The following is a 24,785-nucleotide window of genomic DNA, read 5'->3' on the forward strand; positions in this document are numbered from 1 at the left end:
GAAAGAACAGTGAGTAGGCTCCACATGCATAGTAATTTCTTTTTCCACAGTTTTCTTTTGTTTCAAACAGTTTTAGTATTTTGATGAAAATGCCCTTTAAAACTAGTCAGTATTTCATAATGTCATTTTCATTCATTTTAGTCAGTTTTACTCTTAAAGTTACATAGAATTTTATTAAATAATATCTATTAGTTGATGCTGGTGTGCAAATGGACAAAAATGTGTGTCAAGCTGTAGCACACCAAACTTAATGTACATGCTGTCCTTGTTCTTGAAATAATAATAACCTTTTAGAAGTTAGCCTACTGTATTCTGAATTCTTCATGCTTATTCTGATTAAGCTCATTCTGATTCTGAAACAGCATACTCACAACGCAAGCCACCAAAACAGCGCCAACCACATTTCAGAATAGCACTCTGAGATGATATTCTCACCACAATTGTACAGAGCGGTTATCTGAGTTACCGTAGACCAGTCTGGTCATTCTCTGTTGACCTCTCTCATCAACAAAACATTTCCATCCACAGAACTGTCGCTCACAGGATATTTTTTGTTTTTGGCACCATCCTGATCTCTCTGATCTGACTTGTGTTATATCTAAGTCTGTGTTATGTAATGTTTAAGGCACAATGTGTAGTTAAAGATGTTTTATAAATGTTGTTGTAATCAGTGGAATTTTATAAATAAATTAGATATTTTTGGATTAATTTATGTTTGTAGAACAAACGGTGGGGGACAAGTTAATCACCAAAGTTTAATACTTAGCCTTAGGGGTTTGTTCAAGTTAAACTTTATTTTAGAAACTGAGATTTCACTGACAAAGTTGGTGGAAGAGTGAGTAGAAGAATTGCATTATGTAGCCTTTATTCATGCAGGTAAATTAAAATGCAAGTCCTAGGAGTTCATTTAGGCCTGTCAGATGAGATAAATGATTTCGAGCTGAAGAGGAAAACAAAAACACTGCTTTCAAAGTTTTACCATATGAGTTGAGAAGCACTTTGTCAAAACAAAAACAACATTTTTAACATAGTTAATACTTCAGTTATACCCAACTGTGCCTCGCTAAGTGTTTACAAGCGTACAGTGCAGCACTTACAATAAAAGTCAATGGGGCACAGCATATGAAATATTTGAGCCTATTTATAAGATTTAAACATTTTAATTTCATAACAAAATTCCATCAAATTTATTTAACTAAATTAAATTCATAAAACGTAATATTTAAGACTTGTTTTAATTTATTTTATTAAAGATTACTCATGTATTTTATTATGGTATTTTGTAATAAAAAAAATTAAATGCCTGAATCTTAAAATATTATAGAGTGCAAGACATTTTAGTATGGCCATTATCTTAATATCCTTAAACCCTGATATAGGATGTTTGTTTTTATTTATTACAATTTTTTTTACTGGAAAACAAGACAAAATACTAATAAAATGTTAATTACTATTATTAACACTAACACCAGCAGCTACAGATCAAATAAATCAAAGCAACAAAGACAACCAATCAGCAGAGACTGAAAACTCCCTCTCTCCGTCAGCATTAACACCTCCTTCCACTGACTGCTCATTTCTCAGCCTAATCCTGTTCATCACTTCCAAGACAAGATGGAGTCCCTGGGAATCACAAATCGATACAAGTTTTCTCAGGGGTCCGAAGATTAATGTGGGAATCAGAGACTAGGAGAGGATAGTTAAGCAGAACACACTGCCCTCAGAAAATCACTCACATCTTGATTAGCTGTTAATGTGACATTATGACATGGACCATTATTAGAGAGAGATATAGAGAGAAAGAGAGAGAGAGAGAGACGCTTGCGGACAATGTCGTAACAAATCAAACGTAGACAACGATCTAAACAAAGAGTGAAATAAACAAACCATTTCAATTTCAACCAGTATTGCCCATATTTTGTCAAATTATTAAAAACATGTTAAATGTTACTTAATTGTGTATATTTAGGCCACAAAACATGCTAACTATGAAATTAGCCTGAACAAGACTAAGGAATCTGACATTTTATTCCAAAATTATTCCAAAAATAATTAAACAAAATGTACAATATGAAATGTGGTGGAATTCTCCTGCATAAGATATACACCAATCAGCCACAACATCAAAACCACCTGCCTAATATTGTGTAGGTCCCCCTCGTGCCGCCAAAACAGCACCAACCCACATTTCAGAATAGCATTCTGATATTATATTCTTCTCACCAGAATTGTACAGAGCGGTTATCTGAGTTACCATAGACTTTGTCAGTTCGACCCAGTCTGGCCATTCTCTGTTGAACTCTCTCATCAACAACACATTTCTGTCCACAGAACTGCCGCTCACTGGATGTTTTTTGTTTTTGGCACCATTCAAAGTAAATTCTAGAGACTGTTGTGTGTGAAAATCCCAGAAGATCAGCAGTTACAGAAATACTCAAACCAGCCCATCTGGCACCAACAATAATGCCATGGTCCAAATCACTGAGACACATTTTTTTTCCCCATTCAGATGGTTGATATGAACATTAACTGAAGCTCCTGACCCGTATCTGCATGATTTTATGCACTGCACTGTTGCCACATGATTGACTGATTAGATAAGCACATGGATGATTGCTGGTGCCAGACGGCTGGTTTGAGTATTTCTGTAACTGCTGATTCTCCTGGGATTTTCACACACAACAGATTCTAGAATTTACTCAGAATGGTGCCAGAAACAAAAAACATCCAGTGAGCTGCAGTTCTGTGGATGGAAATGTCTTGTTAATGAGAGAGGTCAACAGAGAATGACAATCGGACTGACAAAGTCTACGGTAACTCAGATAACCGCTCTGAGATGACATTCATCTCACCACAATTGTACAGAGTGCTATTCTGAGATGCGGTTGGTGCTGTTTTGGCGGCATGAGGGGGACCTACACAATATTAGGCAGGTGGTTTTAATGTTGTGGCTGATAAGTGTATGTATATCCGATGTTGGACATTGTAATTAGTAGAGGTAGACCATTATTGGTTTTGCCATTTAATCAGAGCCAATAGTAGTTTTTGGGCACTATATATATATATATATATTGGGGATCTTGGTTGAACAATAAACTATCTCTGGGATTTTATTTACTTTGACAGGCACATTAATGGAGGCTACAGGAGTCTATAGAAATAAAGAGTAAGAAAATGTTTTAACATTCATTTTAACATTTACATTTTAAAAACAATCAGTTGATTAATCGGTTTTCAGTGTTTTCCACCACCTTAGTTATCAGTATTGATGTCTAGTTAGTAGATCTACAGGGCCAAAACTTCCCATAGTTGAAAAACAAAACAAAAAAACACCCATCTATGCAAAATCTTAAACGTGGCACATAATTAATTCAGTTATATTATCTAACTGTTTTAATATTCTGTTCTTCGGTATAAGAATTTGAATAAATGCTGTCTCAGCCAAGTTGCATATTTATTCAAATCAGTTTTTGAATATGTTTTGTCAAGTGCCGTTTGGGTCAAGGGTGCAAACTCTCAGATGTATAAGTTTCAGGTTATTTTAATAACCTGGATAAGCTACGTCATTATACAAGCAGGACCAACTTTTAAGCACAACTAAGGTTATGTTAGCCATTGAATAAGCTCACCTTTTCAATACTTTCTTGTTGTAAAGTTACTGCCTACAGTTTTTGCCTAACATGCAGTTATAGCATCTCTCTGTGATTTTGATAACATGAGTCACGCTCCCAAGATGTTCGTTTAGTGCAGAGATTAATTAAATGAGAGAGATTTTCCCCCACGTTGTGCATCCTTAATATGACATAAAACTCTCAAGTGATTCCATCTGCTTAGAAGAAACATCACCACAAACGAGGTTTGAAAAAGGCATTTTATTTGTGTTTTGAATTCTAATCTTATGACAGGGATGGGAGGCCTGTTGACACGGGACATTTCAAAACACTTTGAGGTCATAAAATCGGTGGCTTCTATCCCGTAATGTCGTCCTTTCAGACACGATGTTGGCAGTTTTATGGAGAAAACACAAAAACATACAAAAAAATTAATGGACGAACGACCCCTTTAAATCTATTGATGTTCCTGCAGAATCAGTGCAGAAAATGTGAAAAGTAGTGACTAGTCGTAAGTGCTATGTACATTGACATCGGCATTATACTCCAATACCTAACACCTGAAACTGCTGATGTAGGAAGAGCCTTTATCGAGATAGGCTGCAAAGTGCTTTCCACTGGTGTTGTGTAATTGTCTGATAGCATGGAGGCATGCGTTGTTGTGCCTTTAAAATTGGCACCCAGTATATCCAGCATTTCCAATCAAGTGTGGTGCTCCAGCAGGAGAAGTTGTCTGAGGAAATGTGCTCTCAGTCTCAAAGTGGTTAGGAGAGGTCCTGTGATGGGTATTGTAGAAGCCAACTGTGATTCCAGAATGCATTATGGAATGTAGAAGAACCAGGATGCAAACACATGGTCATTCCTGACAAACATCTTATATAGGCTACAAGTACCACAATAATCAACACTGAAATCAGCCTCAGGAGGTTAAATGTTTTACTGCTGAAACTTGCAAATGATTCTCACCCAAGAAACAAATAAATGACTAAGCACGCTTAACCCCATCTGCTCATCCTCTTGTTTGTTGTAGATGGAATCAGTTTGTGAACTTCAATTTTCCAGCTAGTGAAGTATCTCTCTGTCACTCACTCACACTCTCTCTCTCTCTCTCTCTCTCTCTCTCTCTCTCTCTCTCTCTCTCTCTCTCATGTAAACAGGGATGGAAGACACTGAGGAGCCTAAAATCTTACTTTACTGAACTCTGAACCTTTCTGTGAAGATGCGGGGCATTTAGCTTTTTTTGTGTCGAATTTTAACATTTAATACAGATGATGGTGTTCTTAAAAATACCATAAAATATAAAACAACTAATGATGTAGTTTGGCAGCCTGTCATGACAGCATATCTTCTTGTGATCCAAATAAAAATTAAATATTCAAATGAAATGAAGCACATTTCATTTGTAAAGTATTTTATTCATTTGATTACCCAAAAAGGCATTACCATATGTTTAATAAATAAATAACTTTTTTGCTGTATTTCCAGAAAACATTAGTTCCAGTCTGATCTCATGAAAAAAACTTGACTGCAGTGACAGTTTTGCAAATGTCATTACATTACACGTTGTCACGATTCCCCGTTGTCTGCTCAGTGTTTCTCCCCTGTCACCTGTCCCGAACTACACTTCCCATAATCCCCTGCCCTCATCACTGCCAGTGTCATTGTTCTCACCTGAGTTTAATTTAATCATCATCCCTGTGTATTTAAGCCCTGTTGTTTGTTCATTCTTTGTCGGTCGTTGGATGTTATGGTTGTCTTTGACTGTGTTCCTGCCGTGCCCTCCGTGGTTGTTTCTAGTGTTTACATTTTTGTTATCCCCTCGTGGATGTTTTGTTTGTTCCCTGTGTTTTGATTTATTCTGTGTTTTCTTGTTTATTTAATAAAGAGCTGCATTTAGATCCTCACTCCTCGTCTGCCCTCGCCTGAATCCTAACACACGTAATATCAAATTACATTACAGTATAGCAGCGGTTCGGATATATAATGGCCACTGTGTTGTGCTAAAAACTATTTAAATCTTATCCCATACGAATACGATTTTTCAACCTGGTCTCATAGAATGAACGTTTTTCTACATACATTTCTGCAAACTGACTTCTACGTGCCGATTTCTATATTTCGCTGCACTTTCCTGGTGAAATGAACACTAGAGGTGCTACAACAAGCTTTTATTCATTGTCACACAAATCACAAGTACAATTGCTGATTATGACTTTATAAAAAGTCATTTTTCACTCTATTACTCACCCCCAGCAATGTAATGATTTCAAAACACCTTTATTTTAACGCATGATTTGAAAAACAATACATTTTAAAACTTGTATTACAGACCCACCTACACATACAGATTTATTTGCCTTCGCGGTTCGAGTCCAGTCAAAGGCACACGAGAGTGAAAGTGGCATAGAAGCTAAACGGAACAACATGGTTGCTTCAGTAAATGTGTTTTTTATTTATTTGCATATTAAAATGCTATCGGTTAGGGTTAGGTGTTGGTTAAGGATGCCTGTTTTGTTAAACTCTCATTTATCTTTTCGGACACTATTGGTTAGGTTGAGGGTAAAGTGTTAGGTTAGTGAGGTTGGGTTTAATATAATGTAGAACGCAGTTGGGAAGCATTTGGGACAAATTCGTTTTACACCTCAAATGTGGTGTGGTCACATGCGTTTTTGACTACCTCCGTATGTGTTTTTTTTCACAAAACATTTTAGACCTGCATTTAGCGCTGACCACCTGTGATCGGATCACCTGAAAAGCATCTCAATACCAAGTATCAAGTGTGGTCTTAGAAGATCACACTTGAACAAGCTTGTGAATGTAAAATGAATGGCCTTACAAGTCCTGCGCTATAGTAAAAGTGCTTAGATGTCATAAGATAGCACTGAGTGTGAAACAGATCAAAAAAGTAAGTGTTTATGAACTGATAATCTGCCATTTTACTCGTGAGTTGTGCAAAAGAGAATAAATGTCATTGTTGTTGTAGTAGCTTATCTAGTGTTCATTGCACCATAGCGTAACATTTTTTTTTCTTCACATTTACACAATGTCAGAATTGTCCTACAACCCTGTCTTGACAATGTTAAATAGCAAAACAGCAATATCTCAGTAGGTCATGGCAAAGACCTGCTGAGAAACGGCAATTGCTTAATTCTATGCAGATCAGATATAACTGACGTTTATAAGATGTTTAATATGGAGCACATTGTCAGTTCTGGGACGGGTGTTAACCTTAGAGGACTGACCCTGCCACGAGAGCTGGCCGAGTTTAGACCCCAGTGACGTTTCGGCTGAATTCATATATAAAACACAGCACACATCAAGGTTCCTCACGCTGAGGCCTTTTGGGGATTCAATCACTCATGCAGAGGACATGAGCAACAGACATGGGGTTGACAGAATGTCCCAACATTTTAACGAGAAGGGTCAACCCCCTTCTGAAAAGACCAGCATATGGTGTGTTTTAGTCCCCAGAATGGGATGCTGGTGTGTGGGTGTTCCCACCAGGCTTCTTAAAGGGATAGCTCACCCAAAAAATGCCAAACCCATATTAAATAATTTTTCTTCCATGGAACGCAAATGGAGATGAATGGCACCAAATGTCATATTGGTCTAAGCTTGTCTTTTCAACAGGGCCTGACATGAACTTTCAGCTCAAGCGTGAGGTCTGCCGGTAAATGAGTGCTATGGAAACAAGTGACTATTGCCGCCGGTCACAGCAAGCGCTACACCAGATCTATTTGACTATGCAGGGATTCTGTTTATCATCACAATGTGGATGCAAGAACTCAGATATTCATACAAATCTGCACTGAGAGCGACCGCTGGCACTAAATCCAGACACAAGGGCCAAACAAGCGGATAAAAAAAAAGAGACAGAAGATGAAAGAGAAGGACAGACAGAGAGGGATGCAAAGAAAAGAGATTACATTTTTTCCCCATTATGGGTTTGAAGGACAGCAAGAGAGATTTTGTCAGTGTTTTTTTGGGGTTATTCAGAATGAAAAAACAAGAGGTTATACTTCCTTAAAGCTGAAGTGATTTTAAAAGGCTTTCTTGTTACTCAGTTAATGTTGAGAGACAACTATTAGTAAGCCATTTTTAGGTTGATATCACCTAAAAGTGTAACACTGTGGCACTATTGAAACTTTTCAGCTATGGAAGGATGGAAGATATAAAAAATATTAAATGATGGATAAAAATATGCAATTATTCTTTAACAGCAAGTCTTTGTAATGGCTTAGTGATCTATTGCTGTTTTGGTGCATTTTTATTCCCAATGTTTTAGCACTTGCGTTGGGGTGACAGTGCTGTAACAGAATTTACAAATCAGAAAATACAATTTTATGAATTTTATGAAGAATCTTCAATTTGCATAGTAATTTGCTACTGTTGTGGTGCATAATGATGCACACAAAATGATGCTTTTTTTTGTCATTTTGTCAGTTTCAATCACTTTCATTGTATGAAAAGATCTTTTGTAATCCATGGAACAAAGAATATCTTAAAGAACAAATCAAGGGTGAGTAAATGATGACAGAATTTACATTTTTTTGGGTGAACTATTCCTTTAAGGCCAGAAACATATTGTACTTCATGTAAGTATTCATAAGCAGATGCGAGCGCTTGGTGATTTCATCAGGAAACACAGTAAAGATAACACAGTAATGTATCTACTGCAGTGTTGGGTGCACTGCATTTCTAAGTAATTACTGTAATTAAATTACTTTTTCATTGAAAAAGTAAAGTAAGGGATTACTCTTAATTTATCAGTTACTTCTGGTGTAATTGAAGTAAATACTGTATAGACTCTAGAACAATTCTAGATAAAACAACAATGAATTTAATAGTTCGAAATTTAATGTCTAATGTTAAAATATATGTTTTTTTAATTTAACGTTGCCCCCTTAAATTCTTTGGCTAGTTCATGAATAATTTATTTGATTATATATGATTTATTTGAAAGAATTAAAAGAACAGTTTCATGTCTACCCTTGTATTTTTCCTCTGGTCGAGGTTGATCAGGGTTTTAGAAAGTAATTAGTAATAAGTAATTCAATTACATTTCAGAGTATTTAGTACAGTAATCTAGTTACACTCTAGAAGATGTAATTAATAGTTAGTAATTATTAACTTTTTTAACTTACCCAATGCTGATCTACTGTAACGGTGACGCACCCAAACATAAATTTAAATTATGAATGATTAAATATATTCGGGCGCCAGACAGGTTTCATTTGTCTAAAAGAATCCATTTGCCCAGGATAGCCGTAATTAAACTAAAAATCAACTGTTACAAATGAGAAATGTTGGTATAAATATAACAATACTCAAATCATTATAGTGAATTATCAACAGAATAGTCACAAACCAACTGAATTGAGCAAAGTGTAAATTAAAATAAATTAAAATGTATTAACGGAATTCCAACATTAACACATAATACATATTCACAAACTTAAATTAAAATATAATTATTAATAAGCAGGTGTGTTTGTGTGTGTGTGTGTAGGTTGGTGTGGTTTAGGAGGATATTTTTTTAGGTTACAAACTGGTAATTACAGGGTTATTATGCTATAAATGTGGTTTTATGAGGACATTTCTAGTGTCCCCATAATTCAAATTTCATACTAAACAATATTTTTCTTTTGAAAATGTAAAAATGCAGAAATTTTTTTTTGTGAGGGTTAGGTTTAGGGGATAGAATCTATGGTTTGTACAGTCAGGGGTGTAGATTACGGGTGGGATGGGGCAGAGGTAACCCCCCAATAATCAAAACAAGCAAGTACATCCCCCCAATATTTATACCATGATCTAGAGTTGGGGTACTCGAGTTTGGAATCGGACTCGATTCCGAGTCACGAGTCCAATTTTAATGGATTTGAATTTGTCATGGGCTCTGATGCATTTTTACTCTGACTTGACTTGGACTCGAGCCTTTTTAGACTCTGGATTTTTTTGTAGCTGCATTAGCCCCTGAAGTCGTAGACATAGCAAGAGTTATTTCACTATGTTTAAGCAAACACACGCACACACATACGCGCGTGCACAGGCACACTCATCAGCCAACCAAAACGCTTGATTGTTACTACAGAGATTACTGTATAACATCGACTACATGAGGTGGCTGGCACGATAAAAACATTAAGACAGGTATGTATCCAGTGTGGACGGAACGCCCTGCCACGTTTTAGATGGATGGTTGGGGTCTCCCCTGACCCTGGCAGTGGTCACCGCTCCAGGTGGTTGGTTGGGAGCCCCTCCTCCCCTCGTGGTCGGTGGCCATTCCTCCTCTTCCAGGCGACCGGGCTCCTCCGTCCTCCGGACAAAGCTTATAATGACACTGCACTTATAACAGCTGCTTAGTAACCTACAACAAGATTAAAGGAAATATCTCCGACAGGACCAAATCACATGACAACATTTTAGCCTTTAATATAGCGTAGCTCTTCATTTTGTATTAGATTAGCTCAGTGTTGGTCTTAAAACACAGGTTAATTAGATATGCAGAAAATGGAGCTTATATTCTCAGGTTTTTCTGATGAGGACAACATGTTCCAGGTCTATAAAAAAGCATCTACTGATTGATCATCAAATGTCAATGAGTAATTAAGCTCTTTGCCTTCTTTTCTCAACAAACTTCAGAGAGGAGAGCAAAGCCCAACGTGTGAGCCACGTTGTCGGGAGCCAATGAATGAACGCAACACAGCGCAAAGAACTTGAGAATCTGATTGTCTATTCTCTGATCCCACGAATCCCTGGTGTTTCAAACCCAGTCTATCTTCCACAGCTTCAATAGAGCAACTGATTGCCCTGTTGACAAGACGATTGGATGAAAATCATCTATTTTTGGAGGATATCTCTCTTTATGGATTTGAGTTATTTAAAGAACCGAGGACTGAAGAATTGCAAAAGTATCTCTGAGACACTGTTTACACCTGATATTAAGATCAGTTTCAGGTGATCCGTTCACAAGTGTTCAGCACTTAATTAAGGTGTAAGGGTGTGCAAAATGTTTTGTGATCTGATGACCCAAACCACTTTTGGAGTTAGGCTGAAATGCATGTGACCACATTGCATTTCCAGTGTAAATGCAGCAGTAAAGGACATTTTCTATCTTCATTCATTGTAAATGTGGTGCAAATTGCAGGACTTTTAACTATAAACAAGCCTGAAAGACACCGGGGAAATGACGGAGACTTGGCTCCATTACAATGCTTTATATAGAGCTTTGTACCAAATTCAGCTTTTATATTCACCAGATAAAATGCTTTTTTATTTTACACCAAATTAGTTTTAATAAGGAAGAAGGTTTATTATTATTCACAATATATGAAGTTAGAGATAGTGTATATGTGCTGATGGGGCACATTTTTTTTGTTACACATTTCTTTGCATGCCTTCACTTAAAAATGATCAAAATAACAAAATTGACAAGCATTATATAAAATAACATATTAACAAGCATTGAAGTGAGGACAAATATATATATGAATATTGTCAATGATGAAAGATTTAAATACAGCAAATCCCCATGAGGAGTCAGTAATTGTTATTATTTTACCTCTAGGCTGATGTTATACTGTAGAACTAATGCTAGAATGGCTAGAGAGGAACAGAGGAATATTGATTCAGCAAGAGTGAGGGCGGGGCCTTGATTTTGCGGCTTTACTTCCTGCTCACTACTGTGCAGGTCTGTTCCCGAAATCGCAACTGTGCAGACTCAAGTCCCAAGATGTCAGCGCCATATCGGGACACTGGTGGCTTCAGTTCTCACCAATGGAAAAGAGCGAAGGGGCGTCGTCCATCTTTTTTTACAGTCTATGATTCTATCATTAAAGCTGTACCTTTTTGTATCAGCCAACTACTATTGTATGTACTATTGATAATACGTACATCATTTAAAGATTGCACAATTGAATACAAGTGCTTGATGGTTTAGGGATAACACATATTTCTACACACTGTTTGTATACAAATGTTTGTCCATTTGAACAGCAGGCTCACTCTTGAAAGTTTAAATACTGTACAAGGACAAATATTATGTGTCCTTCCCATGTCGACTAGTTGGTACATTTTGTTCACATCCAAGTTTACTGTAGTTCTTATGAGATGCTGACTTTGGCTCTCGGCGTGGATGGTGAGTTTTCAAGATTGATGGCAGATCCACCTTCTTATCTCAGTCCCACAAATATTCCCATGGTGGCTAATTACTCTCAACATCATATTCTGTGATGTGGCACAGTAGTAGCTCCAGCGGGGACCGGTACCGATAGTGTGGTGGCATTGGGAGCGATTGGAATGCTCAAACATATTGAGATGAAACAGGCTACCCATGTGGTGCACGCATTTTGTGTGTTCATGTTCTCTGCTTTGGTACAGACTGTGTGCAGCATCACTTTTCAGAACTCAATGTTCACAGTCCTCAAAGATCTGCCTTCAAACAATACAGCATCTCAAAAGAACAGTGTGCCATTAAACAATGAGCGCAATATCCAGGTTAACATTCTCTGAAGATTGCTCTCTTTCGCTTGCTGCATCTCAATTCATATACCGTCATGCTCATACATTTACAAACCCCTTGCAGAATCTGTTTAGCACAGTGGTGGATTTAGGTATGGGCGACATTTGCAGTGGAGGGTGCTAAATGGGGGGTTCACCCAGGGCACCATACAAGTTAGAACCACCACTGGTTTAGCATTAAGCCTAAAACACACCTCAGCTACACTTTTGGGGGGAATCAACCAAGAGGTGGCTTACCATCTACAATTCAAATGTTGTTGACCAAATAAATCATTCACAATTTAATATTAATAGACAAATAATGGAATTACAGAGCTTGAACAAATATTTCTATGAGTGAAGTTTAGACAATTGAACATTCAGTCCTTTTCAATGTAAGATGGGCTCAAGGAAATAAAGAAGATATTCTAGCAACCCAATTAAATTTGTCTGTGTGTTCGATATTTTATGAGGCGCAGTCTTCACAACTACCCGCCGTCAATCCAGCATGAGTTCAATATGATTCAGCCAGTAAACTGCTGTGTCATGCATTGGCAAACCAATAACGCATATGTAGAACAGCATGAGTGAACATGGCCACACAAGGCAGCACAAAACTGGATGATATATATATATATACAGTGTATAAATATATATATAATTTGAAGATATTTCACACTAAGAATATATAAAAAATGAAATATTTGAATATTTTATTATATGTAATACCCTGTACATTTTGAAAAAGTATTTTAAAATTATATATATATATATACTTTGCGTCGAAAGGAGCCAGTTGAGGTGGTTTGGGAATCTGGTAAGGATGCCCCTAGGGAGGTGTTTCAGGCACGTCCAGCTCGGAGGAGGCCTCGGAGAAACCCAGGACTAGGTGGAGAGATTACTGGATGGATATATATATATATATACTGTATATATAATACAGTATATTTAATGCATTATCACATGAGCAAGAGTGCGATATGGCCCTACAGCAGCACTGCTGTGATTTGGCCACAGGCATGAGGCCGCAGGTAATCACAGCAGTGCTGATTTAGGGCCATATAGAAGTGTGATTTTGCTTATATACAACAGTTCAATGAACAAGTACATTTAAAAAAAATTCGGAAAAACTGAGTATGGTCATAAAAACACACTTGTGCATCGAACTACTTTATTACATGACGGATCAGAATCTGCCATTGCTGGTTAAAATAAACAAATGATGTGGCCAAGCCTCCGTTAGTAATTCTACAATGTCACTTCAGAAATATTTTAATGGCTTGTGCTGTTTCTAACAAGTTATCGGATAAACAAGGATGGATGGATGGATGTGTGTGTGTGTGTGAGAGAGCGAGACTGAGCGTGTGCGATCACCTGTTGCCACACCCAAGCAGAGATGCTGTCAGCTTTCTGAAGATAAGCTTTCTCAGTGGAAAAATAGCATCCAAGCAGGGGGTATTTCTCCCTATTTCACGGTAGCCGGTGCGCAAAAGTCGATCACTATAGAAACCGCAATGTCCTCCATTTTAAACTGCATGCCCACTCCAATGTGGAAAGTCCGATAAGACGTAAACACCTTCAGTCTGTGTAATTAATCAATCTGTTGTGTCTCTCAGCTGCAATGAGCTGTAATGCTGAAGTTGTTCATTTAAAGCCGTTTAAAGCTTCCTAGCTTTAGTAATGTAGTAGTAATACGAGCGAATATACGTAAACACTGGCTGAAGTGAATTGACTTCACGTCACCTTATTGGCTCATATTACACATTAACTTATGTAATGTAAAAAATATAAAAATACATGTATAAAAAAAGGACAAACCATTGCTATTAACAGATATGCACTGCTCTTACACTTTAGTTTAGAACTGCATGAGCACAAGCGGTGTGATACACACAGTGAAGCGTCGGAGTGCTGATGGTGTCAGACCATCAGTGCTCATAGAACGTCTCTCAGATTCGAGGACCGGAACTAACTAATGTATATAATGCATATGTATCTGTATATTTAAACATGTTTTATTGCATATAATATACTGTTTTCTAAAATATTACAGGATGCAGCTCAAAAGCATGGCACTATCAAAGCTGATACTGATAAAACAAATACAGTAAGTCGCTTTGGATAAAAGTGTCTGCCAAAAAAACACACTGTTATTGCTTAAAATACTATTTTAATATTTTATGCAATAACAATATATATCAAAACAGATGATCAGAGATTGGTTAGATTTGATTGTTATTGATACATTGATAGTTGGCACACCACAGGATAGCTACCGCACATAATAGAAAGTCTACTTTATTCTTCATTTGAAAACAGCAGGGCTGAAGTAGAGAGGAAAAAAATCAATTTTTTCTTGACTTATAACCACAGTGCAATAGCAGGTTACAAAATACTTGATTTTCTGTTTATTAAGCATGGAAATGCTCATGCAGAGTTTTTATGAATTTGTTTTAAACAGAATGATGTGTCACAGCAGGTGTTCTCATTTGTAATTAACAGAATGTTGAATTGAGGTGGTTTTCAAGAACTCTTTGTTTCTGAGGTGTCATAGACTATATTAGTGCTCTGAAGTGATCTTTCACAATGGGCATAAAACAACGTCTCAGGGTAACAGTGCAGTCGTTTTGATTACCTTCTCTCTCAATGCAGCTGCTGCTCTGAGTTTGAAAGTACAAGAGTGTCTAAGAATATGTGAGAGTGTAGCTTTGTTCCAAAACTTAGTGAGCTTCTAACCTAGACAGCATTTTAAGGCATAATAGGTACGCTATTGACATGCAAATACACACAAAAACCTTCTTTTGTACAAATGTCTTCTGCAGCAATGAATTCAATGCGGGAAGGCAAGATGGCAGACAGAAACATTGTTTGAATATATTTCATTCAACAGTGAAATGTATTAATAAAAAGTCTTTCAATCTTGTTTAAAATTGACTATTTTACAAAATATTTGTGTGTGCAATGTATCTTCATATAATTGAATAATGAGTGAAGTCTCCAGCGCGCTTTGCGTGAGGAGTGCATTTGTTGTCGCACAGTTGGTGAAAATAAAGTGTTCCAAATTAGGCCATGTTCACACTTACAAGTTTTAATCTGAAAATGCATTCATTTTAATATGTTTTAGAACAGCGTTTTCCTCTACCGAAAATGGGGCGTTTGGAAATTCTCTCCATTACTGAACACTTTCAAAATTATGACATTAGGAAAACAAAACGGATAAGTGTGGATGTGGCCTTACAGTCACTTATGAGGTTCTATTTAAGTTAGAATGTTAACAAAGATAGCTTAAACTACCATAAGATCATGTCCACACAAAAAGCCCAAAGTATACTTCGATTTTGACGCCAACGCTCAGCGTCTGCATACAATCGAATGAGAGTCTGTCAAAGTGTACTCCATTTGACGGTGCGCGCATATGCCTACACAGGTGGTTGCTGCATGCATGCTATGAGACACCAAACTATTACAATAAACAACATACTTACACAAAAGAATTTACAAATCAAATGTACACATACTTACACAACACAATAATTATATACAATGTACAGTAAACAATACACACAATATACAATACACAATATACAATACAATAAGTAGGAGTATATGAACTATATATATATATATATATATATATATATATATATATATATATATATATATATATATATATATGTGGCAGCGGGGCGTGGTCAAGCGCCGTCCGGGAGAGAAAAGCGGTAAGGGCTCACACCTGGGCTAAATTATGTCTAACACCTGTCTCTAATTGCAGTAGAGCGAGGAGAGCGGTTAAAAAGCCAGCAGCCACAGAGCAGAGAGAGACAGAGACGGACAACGAACTCAGCGTTCGAGTACAAAGAAATTGTGAATACTAAAGAAATTGTGAATACTGTTGGCACAAAAAGGGGAATTAAAAGGCTTACCGTGTCTTGAAGTCTTGCTTCCTGTCGTCCTTGCTTAGACAGCGTTACACTGGTGCCGAAACCCGGGAGATTATTAGGAACACCTGTCTTCCAAAGGATGGAACAGAATCGCCCCGTAGAGTCCTCCCAGCTGGCGGAAGTCCTCCAGTCCCTCGCTACACTCCATCAGAGCCACCAACAATCCCTGCTTGAGCTCCGGCAAGACCAGGATCGTCGCTTCTTCGAAATCATGCGGGCTCAAGCAGAGGACCGGCACGCCATCCGGAGCCTCCTCAGCCAGGAGGCCGCTCCAGCCGCAGCCGCGACCCCGGACACCCGCGCCACATTGCCCCCACCCGCGTTACAGAAGATGGGGCCGGCAGATGACCCAGAAGCGTTCATCGACCTGTTCGAACGAACGGCGGAAATTTGGGGTGGCCCCAAGACCAGTGGGCAGCCCGTCTAGTCCCTCTCCTGTCCGGGGAAGCACAACTCGCGGCGCAACAGCTGCCGGCAACAAGCCTCCTGGCTTACCCCGATCTGAGGAAAGCCATCTTGCAACGGGTTGGTCGGAGCCCGGAAGAAAGTCGCCAGCTCTTCCGGGCCTTGAAGCTCGACAAATCCGACCGCCCGTTTGCGTTCGCCCAGCGGCTCCGTGATGCCTGTCGGAGGTGGCTGCTCGCGCAGGACCGCGACGTCGAGGAGCTAGTCGACCAGGTGGTACTGGAGCAGTTTGTCCAGCGTTTGCCCCGGAAGACGGCCGAGTGGGTCCAGTGCCACCGCCCGGCGTCGCTGGAGGAAGCCGTCCGACTCGCGGAGGACCACATGGCGGCGATTCCCAGGGCGGATGAGCCCTCTCTCTCTGTCTCTCTCTGCTCTGTGGCTGCTGGCTTTTTAACCGCTCTCCTCGCTCTACTGCAATTAGAGACAGGTGTTAGACATAATTTAGCCCAGGTGTGAGCGCCCTTACCGCTTTTCTCTCCCGGACGGGCGCTTGACCACGCCCCCGCTGCCACAATATATATATATGAAGTAGTATATTGAGGAGAATATGTTGACAGTCCAGTGTGAAATTATAGATGAATAAAGTGCAGTGCTAATTATTGATCGTGATAGATCAAGTGTTCAACAGTCTGACTGCTTGGGGAAAGAAGCTGTCATGTAGTCGGCTGATGCGGGTACTGATGCTGCGATACCGCCTGCCTGATGGTAGCAGTGAGAACAGCCCATGACTCGGGTGGCTGGAGTCTCTGATGATCCTCTGAGCTTTTTCCACACACCGCCTAGTGTATATGTCCTGGAGGGAGGGAAGCTCACCTCCGATGTTGTTTCTGGCAGTTCGCACCACCCTTTGCAGGGCTTTGCCGTTGTGGGCGGTGCTATTGCCGTACCAGGCAGTGATGCAGCCAGTCAGGATGCTCTCTACAGTGCTGGTGTAGAACCGTATGAGGATGTGTTGGTTCATTCCAAACTTCCTCAGCCATCTCAGGAAGAAGAGGCGCTGGGGAGCCTTCTTCACAACGGCCTCAGTGTGGACGGACCATGTGAGTTCTTCAGTGATGTGGACACCGAGGAACTTGAAACTGCTGACTCTCTCTACTGGTGCTCCATTAATGGTGATGGGGCTGTGTTCTCCGTCTTTCCTCCTGAAATCCACCACAAGCTCCTTGGTTTTACTGACGTTGAGTGCATGTTGCTGGTCTTAGCTGACCAGACTAGCTAGTTATTCTACTCTGGTTTGATGTTTTAATGGTTTGAGTAGATATTTGAGCACTCCAGTCGACCTACAAGCTAAACCAGCTGAAGACTGGCTTAGCCAGGCTGATTGACCAGCTAAACCAACTTAAACCAGCTAAGACCAGAAAACAACCTTGGCTGATTTAAGCTGTTTCAACAGGGAAGGCAGTAGACATCAAGGCAGCTCACTAGTGTTTTGAAACAAAGCTTCTGAGTGTATGCTCAGTCTGCCCATACATTTATTACTGCCATATAATCATACGTAAAATAAATACAGTATTTTTGTGTATGGGCATTAAACTCTTAATTGGCTCAAGAGTGCATTGAGTACATGTTTTCAGCAGGGTCATATTATTTAGTCTGAGGTCATGTCTCTGTCTCTTTCTCTGCCTGTCTACCCAACACAATCAGAACCTGCCTGCTTATGCAATGAACTGCAGCACTGTGCCTGCCCTGCTAAAGAGAGCCATGCATTATGGAGCATGAACGATCATACCAGGTCATGGCCCACAGCTCAGTGCAGACAAAAATGCGATATGAGATATGGTAATATAGATATATTTTAAACCCTTGTGACATTGGCAGCATTAAAGGAATAGTTCACCCAAAAAAGAAAATTCTGTAATTCTTTACTTACCTTCATTTTGCTCCAACCCAAGTGGCTTTCTTTTTGCTGTTGAACACAAAAGTTGCATTTTTGAAGAATAAAAAAATGGACAGTCTTTTTCATATAAGGAAACTGAATGGGGACAGGGGCTGTCAAGCTCTAAAATTACAAAACAGAACTATAAATGAATCCAACTGATTCGTGCAGTATATTTCAAGTCTTCTGAAGCCACAGTTGATTATGAACTGATAATTTTGAATACAGTTGATTATTATGAATAAGTCATTATTCAGTGAAAATATTGACATCCACCCAAGCTCTCTTTGGCCTAGCTCTTATTTCAGTCACACATGAGCTGTATGAGCTGCAATTTTATTATATTTGATGGTGCTTTTATGCCATTTTGGAGCTAGAAAGCCACACTCCTCATTCACTTTCATTATGTGGAAAAAACAGAAAGTCAAACAGGTGCTGAACAACATAAAAGTGAGAACATAAAGACAGACTTTTCAGTTTTGGGAGAACTATTTAAAAGAACAAGCACTTCATTGTAATTATGTTTGATAGTTGCTTAAAATGCTTCAATTGAGGCATTGTGGATAAACACACACGACAACGGAGCACCATTTCCAGAATCAGAAGTGTTGTACAAGTGGTGAATGTTTGTCTGTTTGCTTCAGATAAGTGTATTCACTTCAAATTCAGAAAATGTTCAAGCACACAATAGATTACAAACAATCACAAAAGTGAAGTGGTTTGATGGTTCTAGGAGACTCTGAAGAGTTTTAGTCACACAAAAACAGTCAATTTTACTTGGTTATTTTTTCATCCACACATGCACTAATTGTAGAGGTGCAGATATGATTTTCTCATTTTTACATTTGGTATCATGAACTAACAATGAACATATTTTTATGATATGATTTTTACACTAATAAATGTTTCAAACAGTGGTTTGCAACAGTGTTGCCACATATACATTGCATAAGTCATAATAAGAGTAGTATGGCATTATGTGACAGCACACATCTACAGTACATGTATGCCAAAAATGATGATAAATGATAAAAGTGCAAAGTTGACTTATACAAACGATCCATTCTGACAGCTCTCTGCATAGTGTGCACTGAATGCCAAAATAATTGTTTGCTCAATTAGTCAGTCCTCTGAGCAAAAGGATCTCCAGGTCCTTCATTTGTCCAACGATCTGCCTGTTCCCGATGCACACAGCGAGTCCCAACACACAACACTCATTTAAACACCTGAATCCACTCAACAAATTATCATGTAATTCACTCATTAGCTACAGCCGCTGTAGAACATTGCACAAAGAAAATTAGTGCTTTCTGTGCAGTCCTCTCATTAAAAAAACTCTTTTTATTCATTATTATTCATACTATGAAATAATAATAATAATAATAAATAGTAATACTAAGAAATTCTAATAAAGAATATTACTTTAAAAGTACAATAAATAATGAATTAAAATTGAACCCCACATCACACAGAAATCCTGTCTTCTCCAAAGCTTATTGTCATATCAATGTGTCTTTATTCTGTTTTTTCTTCTTTTGCTCTGAGCTTCATTGTGTTTTTACGCAGCGAAGTGGGATTTAAAAATGCAGTGAGCGCCATAGTTTCAACCCGTTTCTTGTTTTATTCAGATTCTGGGAATAGTAAAGGATAGTAGTGTTTGTGCTACTGTATATGGTTTATATGGAAATGTACAGCACACATATTCTCCGTCACAAATTTCCAATGTACAGAAGACCAACAGAGTGGCTGAATCAAAAACCAAAGACACCTTTGAGCAGTCTCAGGACACACGTTTGTGAGCTCATTGATTCTGTGATGGCGATATGTATTTCAAAGATATGTTTAAATATGCTGACAGCACATTTGCCGAAGGAAGTGGCTCTTGTAGACATATCTCAGAATGGGAATAACTGGGAATTTCAAAAACATGTTTTAAAGGATCGTCTCTTTTAAAATGCTGTCAGCTACATTGTAATAGTGTAATATATATGGAAATTTTGCACTGAAGTTTTTTGTTGTTGTTGCTGCTAGTAGATGTTATATGTAAGAGTAACAACTTGCCTAGCATTGTGATTTCTATTTCTGTGTAGTATTGTATTTCTTTTGTGTTGAAGTATGAAGAACACTTTACAATAGGGTTCTATTTGTTAACATTAGTTATTCTACTAGCAAATGCGTAGCAGCCACGGGGGACGTGGGGGACATGTCCCCTGCACTCTTTAAAAAGGTGATTTGGTCCCACACACTTTTTCAAGCTAAACCCATATCGAGTCCAAATGGTGGATTTGTATACAGTATTCTTTACGTTTTGTTACTTTGGGCTGATTGAGTGACCATCCAGCCAATCACAGATGAGTTTCATGAGCCGAAACAACCCTTACGTAATAGGACGTCAGTCAGACAGTCTAATCAACGTGGCTCTGTTCATTTCTACAAAGTTGCTTTCAACAAATTCTCATTTAACCATGTTTTTTATCGGCATTGATGTTGATCTAAATGAATAATCTAGAGATAATGAACACACAAATGAGAGTTTTTATCGGCATATCGTTCTTGATTGGCAGCATAACGTGAAATGCACTGCAGAAAAAAGGACAATCCTTCTTTTAAGCAAACATTCTTAAGTCATGCTTTTTACATTATGTTTGTGAGGTAATAGTTTGATCGGTTGTTTTTGACAGTTTGAGCAGATTAGTAGAGGTTTGTTAAATATGTAATATCAGCTCCTGTTTTTTACCTCCTGTGTTGGTGTCGTGTTGAAAGACTGTAGGAAAAAGATAGATCTACTGTGTTCTTGGAGCACTTATGCATTTTATTGAAGTGAATAGATTTGTAGACAATTTTTTATGCATGAAAACGTACAGACATTATAAAAGATCTGATTATAAGACTATTACTGTTGTCTTTTGAAAAAAGTAATGCTCAGCAGCTCACAAAATTTAGGAAAATTATAGATTTGCTTTGTTCTTATAATCATTCATTTCTTTTGATAGTTGATTCAGTGACTAAATCATTTCACACAAGACACTCTTTTGTCACCACCATCTGGCATCACCTGAAATGGCCAGTGAATCATTAAATGTATCTGAATGAATTTTGGTGAATGTAGTCAAAACTCTCAAGCCACTTGGATACATTTAAATAGCAAAATTGTGCACATGCACAATTGTCATTATTGTAATTGATAAAATAATTTATTCAGGATCAGCTTGTGCTCAGTCTTTTATTGTCATGTGTAAAACAGAAGCAAGTGCTCCACAAGTTGCCTAGGATTATGTGGTTATAAAATCAAAATTTACCTGATTTACTTTATTTTCCTAGTTTTATTTTGAATGATTCTTTAGTGTAAATAATTCCAAATTTAGTTATTTCTTATCTTAGTAGCATTTTATCAAAATGTTAAACCATCTCTGAAACAACCTTCCTTTTCTGCTTTCCTTTCCATCACCTTGCATCCCACTTTTTACAATCCAATCAATTCCCAATGGATAAAATCAAGGCAGATGCTTTTTGCACCCCAACCCCGGTACAAATAATGGTAGATACTAATTGCACCCTGGTGCACATAGTGTCCGATTCTATTTGCACCCTGGTGAAAATAATGACATATGTTTTTACACCCAGTACAAATAGTGGCAAATATTATTTGCACCCCAACCCTGGTGCAATAATGGTAGACACTAATTGCACCCTTGTGCAACTAGTTTCAGATACTATTTACAGCCATATTTAAACACTAACATACAGTGTGGGCATCACTGCAGTGTTTTTATTGTGTTTATTTAGAGTCCCACAGACAGAATGCATTAACCTCTACCCCTAAACCTAACCTCAACATTACCTTAGAAAAAATACCCTTGGTTTTACTACAGTAATCATGGTTTCACACGGGATCGAGTGGATCAACAGACCCCGCCTCCAGATCAAACCCTTCTCTGTACTCCCGACATTCACTGTGACCAAATCACTGCGATGAAATCAACATTTATATGTATTTTTCATTTCTCATTGAATATCCTGTTTTACTCAAATATGTCAAATAACAGAAGTACATTTAGTTTAAAAGGACATTTCATATTAACTTTAATGAAACTAAGAAGATACACACAGTACTAAGAATTGAACAGCTTTATCCAGTGCTGTTGGAGTATTTTATTATTTCATTTTTTGTTACATTTCTCAGGATTAGCAACTAAAGTACAATTTTCATCAGATATTTTGTTTGGCTTTTGATTATTTGTGTATTTTGTTCATTGTAAAATAAATAAATACAAAAGCATTCATTATTGGTTTTGTAAACTGACAAAATGTACATTGAACTTTTCTAACTTATATAGTATATTTTATTTTTTTAAATGGCCAACAACCTAAAATTGGTATTCCTTTACATTCTCTAGACTTACAATTGCTATTTCAAGGTGACACATGCACACAGCTCTTTTATCGTGTATCATTTATCGGCTAAAAATTCCCTGAAATCTTTTCAACAGAGTGACCATGAGAATATTTAAGCATCCTTAAAATCAATATTGAATATGAATGTGCAATTCATAAAGATGAGATGGCCTTGAAGCTTTTGTGCTTTAAGGGTCATATATGTTTTAATTATCAAATGCTTTTGGCACAACTCACAGACATTGTAATCGGATTGAGCATATGACACTTTTGAAACACATGGCAAAAAGGTCTAATCAACAGTTGTTGAAGTACAGCACCATCTGTAACCTTCACAATGTTTCTGATCTTCATTTACATTCATGTATGTTCCGATCTGTCCCCTCTCCTCTCCCCAGGGGCGCAACTACGCATTTCCAAGAGGGTATGCAAAACTACATTTTGTGCCCCATGGATCTGTTAAGCGAGGGTGATGTTGGAGGGGTCGAGGAGGCCGGCAGCACCACCTTTAGTGAGCCGCTGGCACCCACTATGCATTGCCTACCTTGCATATATGTTTTTGCGCCTCTCCCTCTACAGCTTTGATGACTGCCCTGCTGCTAAATAAAAGAGAAGCCCGATTTCAAAATGTCCTGCTCTCCACACCAGGAGTCAATCGATTGAACACTCTCTTCTTCTTCTCCTTCAAAAGACCCCTCCGCTCTTGAAAGTCAAGGAAAGCATACAGCACGAAAAGCTTGTGCTTTGAGCGAGAGATGTGGAGTGCTACATCATAATGGACTCCAAATAATGACTGATGCGATAAACAACTGCGTAGCAGCACTCTGACGGCTCGAAAAGCATCGATGTGACATCGATGAGCACGTACATTTTTAAAGTAAGGTCATTAGCTTTGTTCTTGGTAAAGTCGAGAAAGTTATATTAGATTTTGGTAAAAGTTTCTTCAGACTAGAAGAGTGAATCTCACAAAAATATGTCAAGGTCCCATTCAACCCAAAATCGAAAGAAACATTTACAGATTCAATTCTGCATAAAAAGAAGCCTATTTTAGACTATTACATATTAATAAATAAATTTATTTTATTACAACATTATTATTATACATATTTTTATTTTATTATGTTATTTTCTATATAATTTAGGTCTATTAAGATTTTGTTTTTGTTAGTTTTTTTGCAGAGGCCTATATTTTCAGGACAATTTTGAACATTTTCCCCATAAATTTTCACTCCGTAATGCACATTTACTGTCACATTACTGTCATTGATTATTTCTTTACTATATTACAATAAAAATACTGTAAAACACAGATTTTTATTGTTTAAATCACCATAAAAGCTGTACAACAATTATGACTATGATGTAGGCCTATAAATCTTTACAATTTAAACTGATTACAAAATATATATTTTTTCACATCACAATAATGAGAATGATTATTGTCTTGTTTCCAGTAAAACCATCAGAACGACCTCAAAAGAAGATACATTTATCTGCAAAGCAAAATATTAAGACATGCATTCTCCACTGCATTACAATCACACATTCTCCAGTCCGTTCCATCAGCACCATAAAAAAATATGCCATGACAAATAGTTCACACTTCACAACCCTCTGTGCAATGACAATTCCATCAACGTAAACCTTTGCTTTTCCAGATATAGAAATCCAGTATTCGCCATCACTGAATAAATTCACATCTACAGCTGGACAAAACACCATACCAATTACATAAGCAATCCATGGCAGGTCTGCTGATGCTGAGCCATGGTGTCAAGCTATGGGATGATGTTAGTGACAAGCTCAGACTAAACAGACGTGTGCATGCAACCGCACATATCGAGAGCTTGTTTCTGGCCTCTCAAGGCTAGGGGAGTGCAGAATCTAGCCTGAAAAATAGCAAATAAATTAGATATGGGATCATATTCCAATCAGATATGATTAATTAGACTGAACTGCACAGGATATGGGTGAGATTGAGTTTGTGGGTGATGTCAT

Source organism: Xyrauchen texanus, chromosome 43 (assembly GCF_025860055.1).
Source record: "Xyrauchen texanus isolate HMW12.3.18 chromosome 43, RBS_HiC_50CHRs, whole genome shotgun sequence".
Taxonomy (NCBI): Eukaryota; Metazoa; Chordata; class Actinopteri; order Cypriniformes; family Catostomidae; genus Xyrauchen; species Xyrauchen texanus.